The 26507-nt window shown below is 40.1% G+C and overlaps 1 long non-coding RNA gene across 1 annotated transcript; it reads left to right on the top strand.

The window, feature by feature from the left end:
• Positions 1–3049: 3049 nt before the first annotated feature.
• LOC119716028 (uncharacterized) lies at positions 3050–25971 on the top strand. Its single transcript, XR_005263651.2, has 3 exons — positions 3050–3140; positions 16074–16230; positions 25432–25971. It is a non-coding gene; the product is annotated as an uncharacterized lncRNA (long non-coding RNA).
• The last annotated feature ends 536 nt before the right edge of the window (positions 25972–26507 follow it).

Raw genomic sequence — 26507 nt, 5'->3', positions numbered from 1 at the left:
AATACTTAAGAACTGGTTGCCCCACTACCACAACCAGCATCTTCACCACATCTTGCTGGCAAGGGATTAGCTTGACTACAAGTGGAGTCAGGTCTAATTTCATCACAGAGGACACTTGAGGCTCCTCACCTGTGTGTTTCAGAGCAACATACAAGGGCACAGGCCTGCTGATTCTTCAGGTCCAGACTGTTACATTGCAGGCAACCCGGGCACTGCTCAGGGGACACAAATTGAACTCTCAGTGGTCGCTGCCACAGTTTTATGTGCTCCAGGTGATATGACTGGTGATGGGTGGTTGCACCACCCCATTCTACCCATAAGCACCAGGGCTGGAGCCACGTCCATGATCACATTATAAAGGCCCCTTAGGAGCATGCTTGGCTCCAGTTCTCTTTAATATGTTACTGCTGCCATTCATGGAGACAGACTTCCAGCTAAAGCCTTGATTGTTCAGAAAAAGGTTGCCTTGGGTCACTGCCAGGATTCCCCACCTCTTCGAGTCTTCATCCAGCTGCGAGCAGTGACTCTGGAGACTGAATTCAAATGCACCAAGACTCCAACAGGTAACCTGTCTTGCCGATGTAGAAAGCCCCCCAACTCAGGGCATGCCATGCTAGTTGTGGTGTTGTTGGGATGTGCATTTTGCATACCCAACTTGCCAGGAAAATGTTCCCTGCTGTGCATGGGCATGTCAGACTCCCACCAGATGGGTGTGCTGATAGTAGCTCATGTGCTCCAGTGTCTGGCCACCAGTTGTCAGAGATAACGTGGCCCTTCTGAGACACGCTGGTAAATCTTAAAACCACCTGACAGCACTCTCCTCTTAGCCTGCTTTTTTCCACCATGTTTGACACAAGAGAGGTGGTGTGGGTTTCAGACTTTGGGGGTTGCAGAGGACAGAGATGAGGCTATGCCAGCTCCACTAAAATAAAAGTAAGCAACACAGCTGGCAGCAGGTAGGTTGTTATTTTTGAAGATCCTGGGGGAAGTTTGAAGTGCACTTATCTTGATTTTAGCTGATAGTTTTAAAAGAGCTCCCTGGATTTGCTGTAGTCAGCTGTTTGCTTATTCTACCAGATAAATATAATACACTGCTCTTCAAGAAATGAAAGGTTAAATTTGGATGCCATCCACAGGAAATGGGAGCTTAAGGGTGAGCATGTATTTTGAAATACGGATGTTACAATTCCCTTTCTTGCTTGCAAAACAAACCCTGGGCCTATACCATGTCACTTTAATGATTTATTAGCCCATCTTTAAAAATCACTTATTCAGTTCCTCCCAATGGCTCTCTGCTACAGACGAGGCTCAGCAGCCTGCTCATTTCTCATGCTGCAAAGATTATTGCTTTTACCGATGGCCAGACTGTGGCTGCCCAGGAGCAGGTGTGAGAGGGAGGGGAGACAGGGAAGCTCAGAGCCTCCATCTCCTCGGGCACCTATTCAACAAGCAGCAGTCCTGATTGTGCTTGCTGAAAAAGAGCAGGTGAGCCCCGACACTGGTGGCACCTCACAGTTCAGATGGAGTGAATGCGTTTCCCTCCAGCACTGCCTGCTGGGATGGTTTGGAGATGCTTGTGCTGCATCTTGAGGCGTGTTAGTGAGTAACAGCTGCTCAAAACACTGCTCCCTGGACTTTCTGACCCTCTTCCTTTTTTCACAGAAAGAGAATTTCTGCCTTTTTTTTTAAATTTCTGCTAATTCGAAAGGGATGAGTCTTTCAAAAGTATCTACATAGTCTGGCCCATTGCTCAGGTCCCCTGACACCTGGAGATGGACTTCAGACACCCAGCGCTGCACAGGGGCTGCCCACTCTTTGAGCTCCGAAAATCAGACTTGTGAAGCACTCTTAACCTGAGAGGCTCTGAACCAGCAGGCAAAATGCAGCTGCAGGAGTTTTGCCATCTTAGTTACTGAGAACAGGAGCAGATTTAAGTACAGACACACATGCAGAAGCGTGAGTGGGAAGAATAAGTGAAAACAAGATCAAGGGCATGCAGATATGGAATTATCAAAGCATTGTTTAATGATTTAAGGTTTACTCTGAACAATACCAAAATTGAACAATACCAAAGTTGGGAAGTTTCTCATTTTTTTGAGACTAAAATAGTATATCATAATTTGTTTGACCAATGCAAAATCTAAACCATCCTTAAAGTATGGCTTCAAAAATAAACTTATCTGCCAGAATGCTGCCTTTTTTTTTTTCTTTTTTTCTTTTTCTTTTTTTTTTTTTTCTGTGAGATTTACTGTTCTTTAGAGCTGATGTATACGAAGGGGGACCTTTCGTTGGTTATGATAAATGGCTTATCTCTAACTTCACTGAAGCTATGGTATATTGCTCCAGTTTTTGAATATCTGACCTAAAGGGCTAGAAAAAACTTCAGGAGACCAGTGCTGAAACCTGCTTCTAACTGCAGATACTGCAGCAGTTTTTCTAAGGACTAGGAAATGTTCAAGGTTATAGGTATTAAGCTTGGAAAATGATGAGCACACTTCCAAAGACAGACTAGATTCCCTCCCCCACAACCTGAAACTCTTCTCATTGAAATGCATGTATATTTTTCCATGACTTATCCTTATTCTTTTTTTAAAGAAAGAAGTTGCTCAGTTTAGATGTTGAATACTGTTTTTCCCCTTTGAAATGGAATCATGTTACAGAGAATTAAAAACTTTCAGTGTCTTTGGAAAGGGCCTCAGTGCCTCTCAGGATTGAATTGACAATGATTAACATCATCATTTCAATGATTGCCAATTTACCCATCTCACAGATACCCTAAAGGTTTTGTTCTGTCCTGTAACCACAGCTGAACACTAAAAATGCTTTCCACTGTAGAAACAGCTATCTGAAGATCATTTTCATTTCTCTTTTTCACGTGCAACTGTTTACTCCATTCTCAGCCTTAGGTTGAAAAATATTTGTAAAAGCAGAAATGAAAGCAGTTGCAAAAAAAGAAAGTCATTATTTCAATTTGGTTAAAATTGAAACTTTTAGAGTTAACTCTGGCTATGGTAAGCAGCACCAGCCAATCTCTGGGGCAGAGTGGTGACTAAGAAGATGCACTGCACAGTGTCACCAGGAGACTATTGGCTGCTATTCAGAGGGAACATCTGCCAAAGCTTGAGATGATCAAAGTAAAGGTAGTCTGATAGAAAACCAATTCTATTAATGAATCGTTAAAGACCAAGCAGGGAAAAGTCACAGTTTTGTCCTGGCACAGTTCCTGCACCATACAACTTCTTTGCGAATTGTTTTATGTTTCTTCTGCAGTCTAAATGTTTTGATTACCAAGGCAGTGTTTCCCCATGAGGCGTATCTTAAAGAGATGCGGTGCCTGTACCAAGTGGGATGAGATGATAAAATGTAAGAATCTGGAACATGAGAAGGTTGAAGCTCAGCTGTGAAAATGTTTATTGGATAAACGTTTACTGTGCTGCATGCTTATATTTATTTTTCTTTCGAATCTTTGAGTATTGCTTCAGTGAGACAATTAATTCTTTTTGGAGAATATGACATGGTTAATTAAACAGGTGAGAGAAACTAGTTTCTCAACTGTCTGGAGATTCAAAGATGCAGTTGCAATTTACAAAGAATATATTAGAGTTGTCGACATCATATGAATCCTGGCTTGTCTGAGAATGATAAACACATGAGTGGTGTAGAAAATGCCATTTAGAAACTAGAGATCATGCTCACTGAGGCCGGTCCTCTGCTGTGCTAGGTGTCTGCACTACATTCGGCTTTTAGTGAAGTGATTATGCTTAATCCTAAAACCTCTTAAGGATTTTGTCATTTTTCTGTCCAAGGGGTGCCTGCTCCAAAAACCACTACACTGATGGTTAAGAACCAGATTCTGAATCCCATAGCCATTGCATAGCCATTTGTTCTTGTGCCCAAGTCGTTCTTAGCTTCAGAAGCCCATCTTTAGCCCTAATGTTAATCCTTTTGATATATTTATGAAGAGCAACTGCGTTCTCTGAGTCTTCACATTGCCAGCCCAAGCAAGGCAAGCCCATGAAGGGCTGTGCAGTGGCACACTGCATGGCTGTTGCATGGGCTGGAGCCCACCCAGCTCTGCTCCCCTTCACTCTCCTTTCCCACCCACCAGCAGGCACCAACAGAGGCTTGGAGATGTGCTAAAGAAGGCAGCAAACCTAAGCCCTCATAAGCATGGCTTGAGAAAGCAGAACTTTGACAACATTCGGACTGTGATATAGAAGGTAAACCCAGAAAATGTTGCAGAAATTGCAGAATTGAGGCTGTAAAAATGAGTCCAACCTTTCCGAGACACAGACTGCTACTTCCTCTATTTTTGCCTTGCACCTAGGATGATGTGGCCTTGACCAGCTGGTCTCTCAGTGCTCCTGCAATCTAAACATTAGGCATTAATAGTTTTGAATAGCAAAGAGTTGTAAACCGCAGTATATACTGTTATACTAAGGAAGTTAGTGCAGTTGGCTTTATTTACAGCAGGAGGGACTTAAACATGACAAAAAAGGCACCGATTTGGGTAGAGAAGGAGCTTGAGAATGCCCTGGCACTGACCCCTCTTTACTACTTCAAGCAGTAAGACGGGCTCTCCTTTGCCTCTCGTTACTGACTGCAGACTTTCATGGCTTTCCACATGGAGACATCAGGCAACTATGTGTAAATTCTTTATATTTGACTATTGTTCTAATGAATCTTTTATTTTACTGGTTTTAACATATTATCTGTAAACAACCACTACTGTTTGGCCAACTGTTCTGTTTGTTTAAGGTTACTTAAGTCTCAGTTATCTGTGGAATGCTCCTATATTCCTTTGGGCAGTCAGTACATAACTCACAATTATCTAATTTTGGGAGGGGGGCGGGAATCTCAGATCACTTTTATGAGTCTTTTACGGAGCTGTTAAGTACTATCAGGCATACATATATACATATTCACTTCAACCCCACCACATCTGCAGTTGTGGTTGAAAGTAAGAGGTTCTCTCTATAGCAACCAGCGCGTGTTCGTTTCTTTTTTTTTTTTTTTTTTTTGAATACCAAGAGCCAGATTTTGCTCTCAGGTCCACAGCAGTTTTGTTTTTCTGATTGTTTTATTCTTGAGAGTGAATAAAGTCCTGCTATTTTTCCACTACACGTGTCTCAAGAACGATCTGATTTGGGCAACTTTCTAAACAAACATTTGCTGATTTACTTCTTGATTAGAAATTATTAGTGGATCTTCAGGAAGGGACATGCTTCAATTAGATCTGGATAGAATTAGCAACGATGACACATTTACAGCAGTAAAGTCTTTCTAAAGAGCCTTTAGAACTAATTCCAAATGCATACATGACTTTTAATTGGATAATTATTGCCTGTTGACTTTCTTCCAGCTTTGTCCTGTAAGGCAATGTGTGTCAAGATTTCAGAGTCACTTGCATATCTATGTATTCCTATTTTTCATCTGTATGTGTAAACAACTATTTGCCCATGCAAAAGGGATCCTTAGATGTGCAAATACCTTATCTTCTGCATAAATATTTTTTGCAAGCAAATGTGTTTACAAGAGTGACTACATGAAATATAGATATGTTTGAAATGGAATGAAATACAATTAAATACAGATCTGTTTACATGAATGGTTACATACACAAAAAGAGGGCCTTTAACTCTGAAATTGGGGGCTTCTGTCTTGTATCATCTCTCAAGTTGACTGTATTTCTTTATATATGTAAAGCTACCTCACTAATAAAGCCGTTTTACCAGTGAACCCAGCAGATTAACAACAAAGCATCTATGCATGTGCTTAACTTTAGTGGAGCTAAGGACCCAAGCAAAGGTAAGCACATGCTTCAGTGCTTTTCTGAATTGGATTCACATTTCGATCCAGTACTATATTTTTCCAGGCTTCCTAATTTCCTGCTCTGCAAGAGAATCAAAAGTCAATGGAAAGAGTTTACAGTGGATGCAGTGTTAAGTGTTGTCAAGTATGTTTTGTAGCCACATTTCTTTTGTAGTCCAAGCTGATCTGAGAAATTCAAACCCACACTATGCACTGTACCATTGCCATAGTTAAGGAAATAGTGATCCCATTGATCTGCAGATTACCTTGCAGTTCTCCAAAAATGAAGTGACATTTACCTCTCCAGGAAAATGTATACATTGGCTTTTGAATGCTATTTGACAGCACAAATATTTATGTTTAACTGACCAACTTAATAATGAGGAATCACATTATTCAAGAATAATCAATGTTCTGCTGGAGGTCCAGGGTGCTGAGAGCTATTTCTGAAGAACACTACATCTGTCCTCGTTTCAAACCAGGACAGATAGTTACTGTAGAGCGATACCACACCTGATTTGTTATGCAGTGTTGTGTTGTTAAAGGCCTTGTCATCAAACTCCTTTTGCCTAGCCCCATGCAGAAACCGCATCTCCCTGATGTTGATGTATCAGAAGGCAACTCATGCTTTTCTTCATAGATAGTCCTTCCCATAGGTTATGTATGCACAAGGCAACTGCTGTCTTCTGGAAGTCTCTTGGGAAATGAAGAAGGGCAGTGGTAGAGGGGGGGAGAGGCTCTGTGTATGCTTCCCATTCCCCACTTCCACTAGGCCTTGGGCCTAGAAACTGGAATTTATCAGGGGGTGGCTCTACTGGACTAGGTAGGGCTGAAAATTTTATGTAAACTTGGAAAGAATCAAGAACATCCAATTGGCTTTATATTATGTGATACTGACTTCAACAGCACTTGAAATTAGAAGTCAAGTCTCATAACACTGTTCCATACAAAAAACAAAAGGCCTCTGGTTAGAAATATTGGTTAGAAAAATTGGTTAGAAAATTTTCCATTTAGATAAAAACTTTGTGTTTATTGTTATACCATACTGTTTTCCACCTTTGCTGCCCCTCATCCTTTTGCTGATTCATATGCAATGACTGCAAACTTTGTGCTAAAAAGATTACTTTATTTGTAACATTTATTTGTATTTAATTTGTATTTTTATATGTATTTAATTTTTATTTTTTTTGAAAATATTTCTATTTTAAGTTTGGTTTAGACCTAGCAAAATGTTTGCACATTTGGACCCCCTTTTTACATGTGCAAAGCTTTCTGTACTAAATTATTTAATTCCCTGTATACTTCCAACCCCCCCGCCCCCAAATACCACTTAGTGAAAAACAGCCACAAAGATAAACCCTGCTCAATGTGGACAGGGCCTTTGGATCGAGCAAGAAATAGGATAAGAGACTGTATGACTGTGAACAGATGAAATCATGTGACGGGCTTTATTGCTGGTGAAATCTGTTTCCACTTGCTGCCACCCACTAATTTGACAATAGATTGCATCATGTGGTTGCAGCAACTGAGAAGACTAGCAACCATTTTAAACTGCTTTCCTTAAAGGGGAAAACACTGTATAAAAACAGTGGAACAGAAAGAACAGAAAGAACAACTTGGTGTTGTGAACGTATTTTAAATCTTAGATAAATGCAGTAATTCATACTGCATTATATTAAATTTAATGTAAGCCAACTCTGCAATGAGGACCTAAGTATTAGCCAAAATTTGTTTATTGAGAGATTATTCTTAGTGGACAAAAACAGCTAGGAGATTTGTTAGAGTAATTTAGCTCATGCTAGAATTGCAGTTACTACCTAAGTGTTATATGGAAAATGCACAGCATTTTTAAAGCAGAAAAATAAATAATAATGAACCCTTAGCTTAAAAATGCAATTCTCTCTGAGTTCTTTTCTTGTGAAGTAAAATCTACATTTCAAAGGAATATTTTCTTACATATGGAAATGCTTATTTTCTAGCTACTGAAGATCTGCCAGGAAATATTAGAGAATATCATGTTCAGAGTTTTAGAAGGCAAATTGCTTCTGCATACACTGTATCTAGCAGACAAGCTTTATGGTGCTTCTTACCTGTCTGTCATAACATCATCAGGTTTTCCAAAGCACCTGAAGCCCTTGCAACTTAAGAATTGTAGCAGTGTACCTTCACACGACACATGTATTTAGCAATGCTAAGCTGATGAGCAAGTAAATACAAACAACAGATTTATATGCTTTAAACCCAATTATTAAATGTTCCTTGATGGAGGAAATAAACAACTTTGAAATGAAATAGTTGTGTCAGCAAAGAAGACAGATTTTAAAGAGCACTTATCAAAGTACCTACAACATGGCTATGCACCTTTAAAAATCAGTTTCAGCTGTACTTTATTGTCTTAATTTATATCCCAGGAAAGCAGGGAGGGCCACCTTAGCTGTGGAAGATTTGGCTTTTTGGATATAAACACCGACTTTAAAACATCTCAGCAGCATTTTCAAATTGTCATAGTGAGCAGAAACATACATGTTGTTAGCCAGATGGGAAATTTCATGTGCTTTTCTTAAACCAGTTAATTTTCTTGTTCAATGCAGAGAAGCCAAAAGCTTCTCTTGAATTGAGTTGAGGTCTGGGGCAGACTTTCAAATGTTTTTTCTGTCAAATTCTATGCACCCAGAAAGCCTTAGTCTTCTATTGATTTGTTTGCTTTTCTGTTAGAGAGAAAGCAGTGCATTTGTGGCAGTTTATTCTTACTCTGGCCTAAACTCTTCTGGTATTCTGACAGAAAAAAAAAAAAAAAAAATGTGTCTGAAACTTCCAGGAGAATTTGCAAAACTATTTTGGAGGTAGAAACTGAGCTCCATTTAGTTTTCTCTATAGAGACAAGTTTTAACTAATCAAGGAAGAGCTGTAGAAATGTCCCATGGTCATATCTTTGAGGAAGTTTCCATCACGACTGTGTTTACCATTTATTCTTTCTCCTCCTTATTTTAACAAATAATGGAAGAAAATAGCTCTCCTAACTCCATTTGTTTGTTTCTTGGCTTCTTTAATTCCCAGTACATTTTTCTACTTGTTTTTGATTGCCTCCAATCGCAGAGTGAAGATCAGTTTTATTTGGTCAGCATAATGCAAATAAATTGCTGCTGTTGTTTACTGCTAAATGCCTGCAAAGGAAAAAACAACCACCCCTCTCTCCCTTACTGGCTGTGAGCAGGACATTTGCTAACCAGCAAGGGGCGCCCTGAAACTCACTGCAAAGGTACAGGGGAGAACTGTTGAAGATAGTAATGAAGTAAAGCAGGTAAAGACTGCTTTTTACAGGAGAAGAAAAATGAATTAAAAAAAAAAAAAGTGTTGAGTGAACTTTAAAAAGTTCATGCACTGGAGGGAAGGAACATCTCCCAGAGGGACCTTGACAGGCTTGAAGAGTGAGCTCATCTGACTCTCATGCAGTTGACTAAGGCAAAGTGCAAGGTCCTACACATGGGTTGGGGTGACCCCCAATAATCAATACAGACTGAGTGATGAATTGATTGAGAGCAGCCCTGCAGAGAAGGACTTGTGGGTATTGGTGGGCATGAGCCAGTGGTGTTTGCTTGCAGCCCAGAAAAACAACCATATCTTGGGCTGCATCAAAAGAAGTGTGACCAACAGGCTGAAGGAGGTGATTCTCCCCCTCTACTCTGCTCTTATGAGACTCCACCTGGAGTACTGTATTCAGCTCTGGGGCCCTAAAAACAAGAAGGAAATGGAAGTATTAGAATGAATCCAGAGGAGGGCCACAAAGATGATCAAAGGGCTGTAGCACCTCTCCTATGAAGACAGGCTGAGAGAGATGGGGATGTTCGGTCTAGAGAAGAGATGAGGTTGAGAGGGTAGTGAGGCACTGGCACAGGCTGCCCACAGAAGCTGTGGATGCCCCATCCCTGGAGGTGCTCAAGGCCAGGCTGGATGGGGCTTTGGGCAACCTGGTCTGGTGGGAGGTGTCTCTGCCCATGGCAGGGGGGTGGAACCAGGTGGTCTTTAAGGTCCCTTCCAACCCAAACCATTCTGTGATTCTATAAAATTGTTCTTGCATATAGACCAGGGAGAAGAGTCGAGAGAACTACCAAGTACAATTTGAAAATGAATTTAATCAAAACCATGCTCTGTGGGACAACAGACGTTAAAATGCATGTGGTAGTCATGCTTAAATTTTGAAAGTAGATTTTAGCAAAATTCAGAACACCAAAGTCTCACGATACCTAATAGTGGGGAAAAAACACAGCTTTTGGAAGAAAAAAAAAATGAGGAAACCAAATTTGGAATTTGGAAACCAAAATTTTGAGAAATCTTAATCTTTTCAAAAATAAAAAAGTATATATATAAAAAAAAAAAAAAAAAAAAAACTGTGCTTTATTTCAAAATAAATAAAAACAGAATTGCTGCTTGAAAGGAGCCAACACATTTTGTAGCTTAACAGAGTAATAAAAGAAAACAAACAACAACAAAAATAAACCATTTCCAAACTGCTGTTACTACATGGTCTCTTGAGGCTTTTTGAACCAATGAAATATAATTGGAAGGGGGCAGAAGAGCGGGGATTTCCCACTGCAACTGAAATTACTTGTGTTCACAAAGAGGAATTTTGGTCATCTTACAGAAATGCCACCACGCCAAATAACTTTAAGCAGTGATTGACAGTGCGGTGATATCTTTACTTGCAGTGTACCACTTCGTGTGCTTCCACAATGCTACAGGTTTTGATAGCAACGATTAGTACACCTGTAATTCCAAGTGACAACCATGCTCAGCTTGGCTTTCAGCCAGCGTAGGAAAATAAAGGGTGAATTTCAGTGTGGTAAAAGATGCATGAAAAACTGGGGAACAAAATGAGATGCTAACTTCCTTTTAACATATACAGCCTGCAACTGACTGTTTAAGAAATAGAGGTTTTGCGTATCCTATCCTGAGATCACTGTGCGCCAGGTTGAATGGCACTGCTGATCAAGAGATGACTGTGACCCAGTTTTACTACTGGTAAGCTAACCTCAAAAGGTTCAGCAGATCTTTTCGGTTCACAGAAGGATCAAGTTACCTATATGCTTAGGCAGCCTTTGGTCAATTCTCCTGCAAGCCAACAGAACTACTGCTCAGCTTGTGTAGAAGGATTTTTAGGACTAGGAACTAATGTTTTCCCCAATTCCTAAGTTGAAAATAATGTGAATGCTGTCCTGTTTTTAAGGTAACTCCAGGATGGAGGATGGATTTGAAGACATAACTAACTTTCTTTAAAACTCCTGGGGGAGGTTTGGAAAGAAGTTTTAAAGAAAGTTAGTTATGTCTTCAAATCACTACAAAAGTCCTTGCAAGGGAAATTTTAGAGATTCTTTTAAAGTGCAAAATTGGTTCCATTTATTCCCTCAATTGTCTTCCACGATGAGCACAGGCAAGTGCATCTTATGCCTGTTTTTTCCTTGTTTTTTCATCTTTTGTAGGTCTTTATATTCAACAGTTTATGAGATACAGTGATCCAACACTATTAATACAGTAGGTCAAGGATGCAGCTAGAGCTTGAAAATGTCAGTTTGGATTTCTGCTCTGACAAGGACTTTACATATAGTCTTGCTGACTGTGTCTCTTCTGGAAAGTTTTTTCAGTTGCTAGCAAAGCAGTTGTGTTTCCTTGGGTTTGTATGTTTTGTCTTCTTGGGGCACATGAGCCAACAGACATGTCAGAGAGGTGCTTCCTTCTGCCATCTCTGCACAGGGCTGTCATGGGGCTATCACTGGGAAGTGCTGCACTGCACTGCGAGGACTCTTTGTTCCTCCCAGGAATTGCAGCACTTTTAGGTCTGGTTCCCCCAGTTCCTTTTATTCAGATTCTTAATTCAACCAGATATCAAACCCTTTTGTTAATTGAAAAGCCACAAAAAATATAAAAATATCCTAGTCAGTGTATATAGATGTTTAGATGCTGTTGCAATGCTAACTGTAGTTCTTAAGGACTCAGCTTACCTTTTCACTCCCTTGATTGATGTCTTGCACAGGCAATAGCAAAGAATGATTTAGCTATTCTCTGTGCAGGTGGGAGGTAACAGCAGAAAGTATGATGGTCACACAAAAAAGATGGTGGAAATGTCTGACCAGTAGGTTAGATGTTAGTGGGCTCAAAACCTTAATCTTGTGACAGCTGATCATTGTTTAAGAGGTTATGAGTATTTATAAAGCAGAAACACTTTATTAGATGGAGGCAGAAGGGTATAGGAAGTTTAAGCACAAAGGCACCAAAACCTCTCCAAATCCTGTGTGGCTGATGGTGATGAGAAAAGCTGACACTAACTGCTTGCCCCTGCTGGACAGAAGGCTGCTTTATGAATATGCAGTATGGGGCCAATAACTGTTCTGAACTTTTATTAATCTCACTAAGCAACTACATAATCACAGGACTGCTGTTTATTTACTGCTTCTTGTTTTACTCATTATATTTCAATTTTAAGGGAAGCAGATCTTGACTGAATACCAAAATGAGTCTCTCTTGCTCAACAAACATGTAAAATAAAAATAAAAACAAACAACAAAGTTCTGGTTGTTTTGATTTGCATCACAGATTGTTGCAAAGGTACACATAACACTTCTTATCAATCACTAGTGATGTACAGAAAGGACAGTGTTACAGCTCATGCCATCTCATGCCATCGTTCAGGAGAAAGCGCACAATGCTGGAACCTGGAAGATGCTAGAAACAAGAAGTCATCTACACAGTATAACTGATGGCACATCATCCTTTAGAAACTTGTTTTTTAATATTTTAAAGAAGTTTGTCATGGTATTGTATGAGTTGGGTGACACCTTAGTTCATGTGAAGATGTTTGAATTCACTTTCTCTGTTCTTCTTCCCATAAAAGCCCTCAATATTCCATTAGTTCTCTCTGAGAAAACCCTGAGTACTGTGGGCCTTGAAAAGCAGCATTAAATACATTTGCAGTAATAATTCTAGTGTTTCTCTTTCACTTTTAAGTTTGCTTTGACATTTTCCAATGTATTTTTTCTGTGTCCAGGTATTGGTTAGTGTATTTTTTATTGTACCGTTTCAGGCAACTACTCAAGGACAAGCTGCTTTGCATGGACCATTACTCTGCACTCACAAAGTTGGGGAAAAAAAGCATTTCTAAACCTCACTAGGGCTCTCAGACACAAAACTGATAATGACTTTAGTCCCAAGCCTCTTAGTTGAGGAGTAAGATTAGAGAAATCCCACAGAAGTAAGAGTGCAGTTGTGGGATTGTTAATGAAAAACTGCTTGTCGAGGGACAGGTAATGCCTACACAGGAGTGTCTACATGAGCATGGTAGCAGTAGGCCTGTGCTGTGCAGGTCTTGTGTTGCTGGAAGAACTGGTCTAACCCGACTGACAGAAGTTCAGGATTTTATCATCTGGCTTCAAAATGAAGAGTGCACGCAGGCACAACCTATAAAATTTTGTAGTATAAACATTAAAAAAAAAAATCTCAATTCTGCGTCTGGAAGATCACATTTCTGTAAAATAGTGATGTTTACCTGTCTTGAAGATTATCACATTGAAAGCTATGATTTGTTCAGAGAGCAATGTAATGGGGCTGGATAAGTACCATCCATAAACAGAGGCTTACTTTTAAAAACACTTTTCTTCTGAGAAGTAATGGCTGCTTAGTTTAGAGTTTCCAGCAGCTCTGAACAGCTGGCGTTGCTTTGCTTATAGCAGGCAGGACTTCTTTCTCTTAAGAGGCAAAGGACTCATCGTATTGCTTTGTAAAGAGAAAGAGGAGGGGCAGATGATTACTATTATTATTTGCAAGATTGTAAGAAGGGGAGGTTAAAAACCTTAAGATGCTTCAGATCTTACCCTTTTCTTTTTACAAGGTTGCCTGCATAAAGCCTTGTTTAAATCAATGGGCTTGAAAAAGGAGTAAAATAACTGTAAATCTAGTCATGTTTTGGGCAATGTTAAACAAACAGTACATTACAGCCTCAAAGTTCAGGAAAGGCACCAAGTCATCTTCCTGCTTGTGGTTCCTGGGCTGCTTTAAACCCATCTGTGCCCTGCTTACAAGAATTAGAGTTGATAGGAATGACTGCTGCATTTATGAGGGGTATGCAACCCGTAGTATAGAGAACATAGAACAGTGCAACCATTCCCTCTTCTGTCTCAACATGCCCCCATTCCTACCAATGCTGTGGGCTGTTGCAACAGAAGCCTCTATATCAGGCATAAAGATGAGCTTTTGAATACTTCTGTGAAATAGATATGCACACTATCCATTTCTTTTTGTTTGTTTGTTTCCTCTAACTGGGAGAATTATCCCAGAATTATTCCTTTTTGCGGCTCCTGTTTTGGGCATTTGGGCAGCATGCAGATTTCCCTGGTTGTATTATTTTGCCTATGAAATGTCGCAGTTAACTATAGTGACAATGGCAAGGCTGCATGTCATGGTACCTGTTGACCTGCAAAAGGTAGGATTTCTTTACGTTATATTAAAAACCATCATCAGGAATCAAGCTGCAGTTTTGTTGTATTTACTTGAACTTTCCTTAATGTTTCAGCTCTACAGTGGGTTCTTTTGATAAACAGTAAGTTAATCACCATGATACAACAATATTACCATGAGAATCCCACAGAAAGCAGAAATCTTTCCTTGCAGAATATTTTTCCTCTGACTCATTCTAGCATTTTTTCCTAATACATACCTGAAACTCAACACCTCTCATTATACACCTGAGAAGCGTAGATCTCCTAAAGAAGGTTGTCCCATTATTTAAAAATTAAGTGCGCATTAATTGAAAACAATGTCTCAGACTAGAAATAACTTATGCACTTACAATTTACAAGAGGTTATCTCAACACCTGTTTTTCTGTTAGTAATAAAAAAAAAAAAAGTCTTGTTGTTACCATAGAAACTGTCATATCTCTACCTACACTTCTCAAAGAAACACACCAATATATTCATTTGTTTTGTCTCTCCCTGCTCACCCTCCTACCCTCCCAACCCACCCAGTACTTGAAAGTAATCCTGGATCCTGTTAACAAATGGGGGAAGAAATGAAGCATCCTTAAGTGACAGTGTATTGTCATCAAGCCTGAAAATATGTAGGCAAAATAGTAGAGACACCTCACTGGGCAAAGTTGTTCTGAAGTTTAAACAAAGGTCCCTATCCTGCCAGCTACTTTCTGGTTGTCAAATCCCACTGCACACATGAATTTGCTTTAGGTTGAAATCAATTTATCCTTGCAATGACCATTTCAGCAAGATAACTGGAAAGAAAGGAAGATTTTCTTTCCTCTTTTTTTTTTTTTTTTTTTTTTTTTTTTTTTTTTTTTTTCAGAAGTACTGTTTTGGAAGGAATTTATAGTTGCTATTAACAGGTGAGATCAATAGTTCACATCACTGCTTTTAAATTTGATGCTCAAATGTCACATTAGTCAATTTTTCGTTATTTCCTTTCTGATATTGTTTCCACCTTCATTAGAGCAAAGTTCTCCCATCAAAACCTCTCTGTGCAGTGGAAGGAAATGATTTCAGCTGAGACAAGGAGGCACTTAAATCTGATCCCTGCTATATTTTTATTAATTCTGTAGTTTTTCTTGTCACTTGGATACCGTGTTGAAGGAAGGGAAAATGCTTAAGTTGTTGCTATGTAGAGTGTAAAGGAAGACATTTACAGTGGAACCATCAAGTAAATAGATATAGTTAAAGCTTTAAACATAACCTTTTTTTTCTCTCTCTCTCTTTTTTTTTTTTTTTTTTTTGACTCTTACTTTTAAAAACACATGTAGCCTCTACCCGTTCTGGCTATCCATGAACTGCTTTTTGTAACCCTTGGATTCTGTCCTGTAAAATGCTGAGATGCTTATGTCAATTTAAACATTTTTGAAGTGAGCAAAGGTAGAGAATTTTTATTTTGAGGATCTGCTTCCTCATACATTGAATCAGAGAGTCATGATTAAGGATAGAATTAAATTATATTCAGGACTCAGTAAACTCTAAGGGTTCTAACAAGTTTTAACTTTAAAAACTAAATAAAAATTGCATTACAGCATAAAAACATTCTCCATCAAATCTGGCTGAGCACTACAAATGGGTTATTTTATTTATTAATGTATTAATTTAAGCATATGAAATTCATAAATATTTCTCTCCATTATTGTACAGGAGGATTGCGTATTTTGGTATAGTAAGAAATGCAACATTGACCATATATAAACTCAAATGCCAGAGGAGGAAAAATTATGGTGTTTCTATTACAGAGTTCTGCAACTGGAGTTTTGAGGAGACTGCTGAGGTGGAGACCTGAAAGGAATCTTTTTCATCTCAGCCATCAATGACAGAGGGAAAAAGACAGCTCGCAAACCCTGCCTGCGTGACCTTGGTCTGTCTGTCCAGAAGGCCTTCAGGGATGTACAAGTAGGTACATATTATAGACCTTTGCAACTGGTAAAATGGATTTATGTGAAATTACTGAGGAAATTCAGTTGAGTGTGGTAGCCCCAAGAATATTTGTTTCTCACCAAGCCTTGGAGTACTTGAGAACTATGGGAAAGGAGAAGGATACAAAACGGCTGAGCATACAGCTGCACGAGACTGGCTATGTTGGATGGTAGGATTTTTTTTGCTCTAGGGATTTGCTTGGCACAGATAAATTATAGGCCAAATCCTCAGCTCCTTACATAACCAGAACTCCAAATGAGGGTTCTAAAAGACTTTGTGCTTAAGTAAAGACTGAGAGCAACCTGAGAGCCAAGGCCCAAATTAACAGGTCTCAGCTATTACTAGAGTCAGCGTTGCAGCACCTCACAGCAAGTACTGCCCTAGGATCTTCCTAGGGTGCACAGCTGACAATTGACTCCAGCCAGGGAGTGGGAAGGTTTCTAGGCTGCCTAGAAACTTTCTCAAACCCTGACTCTTCTTTGGATTTAGGACACAGTTTGCAGCCTGCGGTTTCATACTTCTGTATGACTAGCATTCGATACTTCAAAGTTTCCGAGTTTCATACACCTAAATTGGAGGAGACAGTGGCAGCCTTCAGTGCAAGGGACTGCAGGACTGGGTTTTACGTCAGACAGTGCTTGAACTCACAAATTCCACCATAAGTAATGTCCCCTACCTATCTGACTGTGACAATAACAAGATTGAGATAGTTTCCACGTCCCTATAACACGTGGAATGCAGGGCTCCATGATCCAGAAAGAGTAGGCATGACTTCTGCGTTGTCCTGAGGTGTGACTCCTGGACCTAGGTCAGGATAACTGGCAAGCAAACAAACAAACAAGCTGAGACCGAGTGAATTGTTTTGCTCAATTTTAAATGGGAAAAGGGCTTTTGATTTCAGTCCTCTCAGAAACAAATGACATTTTGAGCAAGAAAATTCAAAGCATTCCTTTAAGAAATTGTTGAGATTAAATGCCTTTGACTTTTCTTGCATTCCTTTTAGAATGGTCAATTATATAAAACTGGTATGAGTCAGTATGCATTTTGATGTCATTGAGTTTGTAGCACTTGCAGAAAAGCATTAATTAGATTTATTTTTTTCCTGAGCTTCCCTGAAAGTATATGCTTAAGAATTTAACTATTTGGCTGGTATGTTGGACTCCAAAACTCTCCCAAACTCAAACCTACACCCAGTGGAAACACTCAGGTTCCACCTAATTTCATGCTTCAACCATGCAAAACCATTAAGTTTGCTATAGCGTTTCAGCACAAAACCATAAATCATCCTGAGAGTGCTTGAAGGGCTGCAGAATTAGTGACCCTATTCTCAAGTTTTGAAATCACAATGGAACAGCAAAGTAGGTTTCATCTTAGACATTTTGTTCAGATTTCTTTAGACATTACCCACACTTTTACTGTCTCTTTGCATCTTCCAGTATTTAAGAGAACAAGCTTTCAGCAAACAAATGCTACGAATAAAAATTAGGCATACACTGTATGAAAGGGGCTGTTCATAATCTGTCAGAAAGTGAGTAGTTTAAAACTACTCTCATATAGTAATCCCAGGCTTGTACTGTAATTTATGACATCTCAGTAGGAGAAAAGATAAAAATTCTGAAAGAGAATCTCCCCCTGAAAAAGGAAAAAAAAAAAAAAAAAAGGAAGATCTCTTTCAGAAAGATTGAATGATTTAATATGAGAGAAAGAGAGAAAGACAGACTGGAAACACCAGGGTCTGCTCTATCATCAGTGTCGTAATGCAGTCAGGAGAGAGAGTTGCTGAGTCTGGTGTGGTGGGACATGTATTCCGAGCAGCTGAAGAGCTATTTCAGTATATTTGTCTCTGGGGATCGCATATTTAATACATTAAAATACGTTACTCTGAGTGTACGTGCATTTCAAATATGAGTCACGTTTGTTTCAATACATGCGTGGCATCTCCATGTAACGTGAGCATCAGCAGACAGGCAGCAAATACATTTTTGAATGTACATGTGTTTGGACATTGTTTAGACACCTTCAGAAACGGAGTATCCAAGTCTCCAAAATATTCTGTTCTATCCCACAAGGAACAGATTAGAGCTGTTAGCTGAATCTGTTCACAGTGAAAACATACAGAGTGGATGCCCAGTTGTAAAGACAGAAAGCCTGATTCATTCCTATTAAGCAGAGTTATGGAAGAAATCCATGTTGCTGTCCGCGTGTGGATAGCAACCATTCACATATCCCAGCCATCTCACGCTTTGACTGATGGGGAAAAAACATTTTAAGCATGCTGTAACTCCAAGTTGTTGCAATGCAGACAAGCCTCTGAACTTTTTACATGCAACCTTTCTGAGCTGCGGACAGAAGACTGTCTTTGCAGCCTCCTAATTGAACCAGGTGGGGAAAGATTCTTCCAGTCAAGTAGTATTTGCCTTAACCAGGAAAAATTACTGTTTGCTTGTTTTTGTATTTAACCAAAGGCAAATTGTTGTTAACAGATGCTGGCTGCCTGTAGCAAGGCAGCTTGAGAATATGCTAGTAAATATTCTTGACAACAAACTTTTTTACATAGTCAAGAGAAGAAGCCTTTAGTACAGCCAAAATAGCCACAAAATTCAGTTGACATGCTCAGATGTAAGTCATCTTCTGTTTCTTTAAAAGCAAAGAAACCACACAGTAAAAAAAGCTAAGTAAACAGAACTGCAAGAATCTTTCACAGTGTGCATTCGGCTAAATAATGCATTTTTCTTGATAAGGCTTAACAGCGGAAAACTCTTGCACAAGATTTCATCATTGCTACGTATTTCATACATTCAATTTAGTTGCATAAGATGAAAAAATCATATCAGCAATTCCTGTTAAACAAAAGTTTTCTAGTTAACAAAAACAAACTACATATACGTTAGAAGGAATATACCTTTTGTGCTGTACTGGTATGCAAGTTTCTTACCTGTAGAATTTTATTTTTTTTTTGTGACCAGCCACATAATCAGTGTCTGAATACTGCTCTACACTCAGTATAAAATACTGTGACCTTGATTTTAGGACTGCACGCGTGCTTAATCGTGGGAATACTCCTATGGAAACTGAGGAAAGCAGGAGAAAAGATAGGCAAGTCTGTACAGTGCTAATGTAAATTAAATGAATTTCTGCAAACATAAGAAACTCTGATTTTCATAGCAATTAACTTAAGCATTACTAGCACTGTGTCTAGGCATTCAGATATGCATTTAAGAGACTTTCTGGTAGCAAAATGTTTCATGTTTGCAATGTATGTTCACTGAGTTAAAAAATGCTGCTGTCTCTTGGTGAGACTCACATTCCTAAATCCCTTCAGGTTTAAGGGTACAGGCACTTGAAATTCATCACTGTACCTTTTAAACTGGAGACGGAATTTAAAATATCCAGCTTAACTACTTGATCCTAAACATGTGTCAGGGAAGGTACCTACACTTTCTTCCAAATTCAGTTGTGTAATTTCAAGTTTGCAATAATGGAGAACTGCTGTAGTGGATGTAAAAAAAAAAAAAATCTACATTGCCAACTAATACTTTTGAGACATGGAAGCAGTGTCTGTAGTCTTGTGCAAAAGGCTATCTGATTAGTGAGGAATAGAAAATGGGTGCATGATACTAAACGATTTCTCAAGAGGCTGATCCAAGGTAAAGGGAAGAAATAGCACAGTGTGATGAGTCATTAACAAATGTTTTAGCAGAGGTGAAAACTGCATTATGCCAGCACTTTGTTACCAAGAGGGGTGCATCTTCATTTTGTGCTTATTCTGCAATGTTAGTGGAAAAATATTTCCACTACAGGGGCAGTGAGCATATGTAATGCAAACATTTTGACAGTGAATGTAAACAGCTTTCCTGCATTTTAAACCATTAAATCAAGGACACAAATTTCCATGGTTTGCAGATTGCAATCTTCGCTGACTATAGGGAAGATGGTGTTGCATCTGTTTTGTGTTTATAATTGCACGTTGTGTTGTGCCACTGTGACTGAATTTTAATAAACATGTTGTTTTTTTAATTGTCATGGACACTAGGGTCTCCCATATAGCTACGATGCCAAGAATCAATAATAAGTTCCATAGGAATGTTTTTAGAGAAATAAACACTCATTGGGATGACTTTAATTTTGCTCTTGCTTGGTTGTGAGATGGAAAAGTCCAGCAGCCTGACTCCCGCTTGATTTGCGACTTCTTGCATTTCAATTTCAGCCGATTGGCTTAAGCCGAACATTTTTGGCTCCATTCCTAAACAGGAGGCTCTGGGGAGCCCTTGCTCTAAGCCAGCCATAACGAGGTGTCTGTTGTTATTCCCGTCGATAGAATATAACCCCCCCCCCACCGCTTTCTTCTCCATCCCTCCACACTGTCCCAAAATAGTTCTGCAGGGCAATGAAGGCGCATGTCAGGATGGGCCCCGTGTGTGCAGCAGTGGTGCCCCAGGGAAAGAAACAGCCGCAGACTTGTGGGGCAGGCGGCTGGCTTTCTGTGGAGGAGGAAAAGCTAGAGCCAGTGATTTGTGAAAGAGGTAATGTGACTCTCTCAGCTTAGAGGAAAAGTTTTCTTTTCTAATAAATTATTTCTCCCCCTGGTTAGTAAATCATTTCCCCTTCCTAATGCATTTAATTTGCTATTCCCTTTAATTATTGCTTGTCCAGGTGGATCTTAAAGGCTGCAACTTAAAAGAAGTCTCTTAAGCCTAGCAAAAAGTCACCCCCTGCCACATCATTAACTGAAAGACAATCATAGTCTGCCTTGCCTTATAAAAATAAAGAGAGGGGTCAAAATGCTGCAGTAAGTGTTTTTCTAAAGGTAAAGTCTTGCATTAATAGGAAGGACTTTGGTGGGTTTTGTATCAGGCCCATCGGCCCCTTCTTGAATGACATGACCGTGTGTTAATGACAGCTTGCGTCCCTCCGACAATGCATTTTCAGGGAGATGCACGAGACAGTATTTTCTTAGTCAGAGGAGAATTGTCTTTGCATTGTCATTAGTTGCCTATAGCTTGGACCAGTTACAATACATTAGAGCATAACCCTCACTTCCCACAGGAAGGAACAAATTGGGAACCTGCTTTTTAAGGACAAAAGAAGACGCTGTGTTTTTTTCCATCCTGTACCTAAGAGTGCTGAGCTGTGTTTACCTTACAGCCCTGCCTCTGTCTCAGCTTGTGGCTGGCTGACTTGTACATGGAGATTTATTTCTGAATCAGCTGCCTAGCGCTGTAGCCTGCCTGTTGAATACACAGCCTCACAGCTGGCCTGGTCTGATATTTTGAAGTAATTTCCAGTAGCTTATGATGTGTTCCCTGGATGTTTATATCTTAGGGGAAGGAGAAAAAGGGTGAATCCAGAGGGAAGCAACCCTCATCTCTTTTTGAGATGTGGTTTGCAAACTGAGACAGCCCCAAGTCCCACAGTTGCCTGATCACAGATCTCAGGAGTCTGCACTGCAAAACAAAAATTTCTTCAGCAGAGAAAGCAGCTGTTCGGTGTTTTGGAACAACATGGATCTATCGCCGAAGTGTCTCAGTGCCAGAAGTGTCTGTGTGCTGAGCCAGCTTTGCTGCTGCAGGGGAAGGTGTCTCTGGGTGAAATCAATAAGGATCAAACTCACTCCTGGTCAGTGAAGGAACTCACTCACTGCACTTCTGGTCAGTGTAGGATCAGTGTTCCCAGAGGCTGCACTGCATCTGTCCCCAGTGTCCAGGAAGCCCTCACATTTTTTGAGACATCCAGCATGGAAAGGATCTCAGTAATCATTCACTGTGAAAAAGAATAGCTGTTTGAGCATATGCTTTAGCTAGAAAAAGAAGCACATAAAGTCTTGCTTTTATTCACGTGTATTAGGATTCTATACTTTTCTTGCACTTAGATGCACAGTTTTAGAAAATCAGCATTTTGGTTAACTCCTATGTTAAGGATACAATTTTGTCTGCCTGTCCTTGCTAATTAGAACATTATGGAATGAGCTAGTTAACCAGCCTCATGTAGATTTCTTTAGTCACTAGATTCAGTGTTGCCTTCTGCCCCTCTTCTTTATTTTGTCTTTCAAATCACTCATGCGAATGAGATTTAAAATTGACTTAATGAAAAATTTGTCTCCTATGTTAACCAAAGCTGTCTGAAAATTTATTAAGAGGAAGTGCAATTTTGCAAAGTTTTCATGGAAATGGGAATGAAAATCAATTCCTAAGCACAGCTAGGTTCATCAGTAAGGATATGCACCTGTAGGTGCACGTATCACTGCATCCACTTAAGTGGTCCAAGCTGAAGTGACAAGGCCAGGTGGACATCATGTTCCAGCCCTTGCTGTCTGCAGAAGCTGCTGTAGGAGGACCACTGCAGCCCAGGCAAGCTGTGTGTATCGCCAGCCAGCCTGGTGCTGCATCAGGCCCAAAGTCCAGCAGGCAGCAGAGGTGGCAGGCAGCCTACAAGTGCTCGCAGAAGCACAGAATTTGGGCCAACTTCAGCAGTCCTGCTTCCAGGAAACAGGAGACAGAAATAGTGAAAAATGCATCCTTCTTTAAATAAAAATATCCTGTACAGATTACTTACACTGGATGTAGCTAGGCTTTCAGGTAGGATCAGAGTGTGCTTCTGCCTTTGTGTGTCTGCTGAGACACAAAACTAAATGGATCTTTTCACTGGGACAATGGTTGCTGATAAAGAACTTGCTATCAAATGTTATAAATGCGGCAGAATGCTCCTGTCTGTGGAATGTGCTCATCTGTTCTGCTGCATAAATCGTCCCTGTTACCATAAAATACGAGCATGTCACAAGATTTAATGTACTTATCCTTAAAATACCAGTATGCAACAAATCCCTCATTTCTGTGTGGGAAACTGGTCTGTATCATGAGGCGGTTGCCCTGCTTGTGGCTCTCAAGGCTAGGAAGCCTGGCCCACCCTCACTCTGTGGCCTCTTAAAGCGTCTTCATAGTCTTCTAGTTGCATCTTCAGATCTGCCATTAATGCTGGGCTCCCAGCAGACTCCCAGCAAGATCCTTCCTGCATCTGCTTATGCAGCGCCTCTGTTTCCCATGCATCCTGCTTTCCTCCAGAAGGAAACGCTATGTCATTATCCACAAGGCCATGGAATAAAAGGGGAAACAGAAAGCGATTACATGGGTCAGGCCTGGGAGTACAGTCTCTTGGCCTCCACCATTTCTCCCTCCTCAGCTAATTGTGCTTATATCTGTCAGCATTAATAGAGCAAGGCAGCAAGCATCTGGTATTATAGGCTTGGCTATCCTGAAAGCAGAAACCCTGGCAGTCCCTACAGGTTCCTTTTATTTCCCTGGCAAATCATCTGGAGGCCTGGACACTCTCTGAACAAAGCCTACACAACCAGTATGGCCTACAGCATTCGGATCTTGCCCTTGGGGTGCTTAGTCAGGGCTGTTCAGTCAGGTTGAGATGCACAGCACCAAACGACACAATTTAATCCCAGGGAGAACCAAACTGTCTCAGTTCTCCTCCTCACGTGGGCTGGGAGACATGCGCAGGACCCCCATGGACCAATGGCACTTCATGCTCCTGTGATCATCTGGAAGCCCTACAGGATGGGCAGAGAGCAAGGACGGTGTCTGCTGATCCATCCTGCTACCCCCACACCAAATACCAGGCAGATGCCTACAGAAAAAGCTGAAGAAGCCTTTCCAGGCGTGCCTCAAAGCAGAGGCAGGAGCAGAGTTCAGGTAAAATGCTCAGGTAAACAAAAATCAAACAGTGAGATAGCCAGATCGAACTGCAAGGAAAAGTCTACCACCAAAACCATTTTGCTTAATCCCAAGCACACTCTGTTGCTGCCCTGGTTGTGGAGAACTGCCATGGCTACTTTTTTGAGGTCAGCAATCCAACATTTATCCCTTCCTGAGGCCTGCCAAAATCCAGCCCTCAGTTGCTGTTTTTGTTCTTGCTTTGTACCTTTAAGCTACACCCATACAATAAAAAAAGGGAAAGCAAAACTAAAAGTCAGCCTTGGATTATCCTGCTGTTAGGTTGTTGAGGATTTTTAAAGCTCACAGTTTCCTTGAGGGGAAAGAAGTTGTGTCAAAATACATCAGGCCTTCTGATGTGGGGCAGGCCTTGCTGAGTTCACTTGCTCGCTGTTTAAACATTCGTTTGCAAATTAAACCTCTTCTAATGAGAAATATCACATTCATTAACTGGTAAACATCTGTTTAGAATATAGTGTCCTCCTTTGTTCTAGAAAGTGGCCTCACAAGAGAAGCTATCTTTAATGCCGGTGATTGTTAGCTGCAGTAAAAGTCTCTATTCTTACAATATTTAAAAAGAATTGATGTTTGCATAACAAATTACAGAAATTCGGACTGTGAATGCACACATCTGCAGTATGTCCTCAAGGCACTAACCTTACCCAAGAACACAAAGTCCTTGTTATGATATGCAAACTAATGAATCAGCTGAAGGAAGCATTTATATTTTGACAGTGTTTTAACTTTCTCTGACTCAAATTAGCTGCGACTGTGGCTGTTGCTCGGCAAGATTCTGTGAACTTTCTAGCTAAAATTAGCCTTTCCAGTGCTGGATGTTATCACAGAGAAAGTAATTTGCTGGAAAAGGAATAATTGATCTGAAACTATCTCTTTCACATTTTGGTATTTGGAAGAAACAAGTAGCAGATTGTCACTGTCTTTTTCATTCTTGCCCGTGATATGTTAAAACTGTACTGGTGTTAGCAGGTTTAAATATAAAATTAAACCATGTTCAGGTAACAACTCTGACTGTGTGTGGATAGGCTGTGCTCTTACACAGTATGGATTTTTTGTATATTAGTCCACAAACACTTAAAAAACCTCCATACCTAAAATCTTCCATATACATCTTGTTTATTAACTTTTCCTTAAAGTATGTAGTGTTGGTTGATGTTGACCATCCTGTCAGGAAGAACTTATAAAAGCCCCGAAAGTCAGTTTATCAACACTTCTAACATTTATTAATCACTGTATTGGGCATTTTGTGTAGTGGTTCCTTAGTGCTTTAAATTTCATCTTTAGATTTATTTTATTTTTCTTTATTTTTTTTATTATTTTCTTTAAACTTTCAAACCTCAAGGTCCTTCTGTCCTCTGCTAGACATCTGCTCCAGAATTCGAAAAGCATTTAATCAGCTGTAAATGGCTCTTCTTTTTTCTTTTAATTTTTTTTTTTTAAACAGGATTTGGCCTTCAACATTGGTTTGGCAAGCCCAAAGCTTTACTCCCTATCAGATTTGAAGGAAAAAAGTAGGAAGCAGTGGTCTTTGTCTTGTGACACACAGAAGTTTGGATTTGAGCTTGTACAGCTGTTTCCAACCTGCAGAAAAACCTGAGTTGCAGCATGTTCTCTGGAAACGTGGATTTAACACACTCCTGCGTGTGACTTTATTCCACCTGCCCGAGACCGAAGTTTTTTGCACTGTGACCTGTTTTGGGACCTGTACTGCCTGGCATAACAACCTGAGAACTGAGTGATGTGCTGTGGAGACACAGCCCTCTGAAATGTCTATATCATAGCATGAGCCCAGGTGGCTGGTCCCCCCACCATGAGAAGAGGACCATGCCCTGGGCCCTTTGCATGTTTAAGACTCATGGAAAACTCTCGTCTAGCTCTCCTGGAGGTATTATTTACAAGAACAGTTCGTATTCTTACTCAAAGATTACACAAACACTGCTGACAAGGTCAGTGTCAAGATGGATTAGCTGGCGTGTAAAGGCCAATCGCGTAAATAAAGCTCCCCAGGAGTAGTATTAACTTGCCTTGTAGTGCATTTATTTATTTAGCAGCTTTTTTCATCTCTTAATTTTATGAATCAGTTGTTTTATTTGTTTATGCCGGTTTCTACTCCTTATCTTTCTTTACCCTTCCTCTATCTCTGCAGTGTGCTAGAAGGTGGTGGTGCTAAGGGATATTTCTTCTGCCTTGTTCATGTGTGCTTCTGTTCTACCCGTTGCTTGTGCATGCTGTGGAGAATGGTGGCCTTTTTAACATTTGCATATCCAATAAATAAGTTGTGGTAAATTTGCAAAACACTGCCTAGAGATTGAATGATGAGCATGTTTACTCGCATGGACGTACATACACATGCAACCCTACCTTTACAAAGCTACCCCTACCTATACAATTATTTTTCTGTACTATAGTATGGAATTTCTGCAAGGGATCAGGATATGACTATAGTGTTAAGCTATTCACTCGCCATTTCTTTGTTAAAGCAGTTCAGCTCATGAAACCACGGCTCAGATCTCTGCAGTG

Source organism: Anas platyrhynchos, chromosome 2 (genome assembly GCF_047663525.1).
Source record: "Anas platyrhynchos isolate ZD024472 breed Pekin duck chromosome 2, IASCAAS_PekinDuck_T2T, whole genome shotgun sequence".
NCBI classification, from domain to species: Eukaryota; Metazoa; Chordata; class Aves; order Anseriformes; family Anatidae; genus Anas; species Anas platyrhynchos.
Note: the sequence above shows the minus strand (reverse complement) of the source record. Positions and strands in the feature narration are given on the sequence as shown.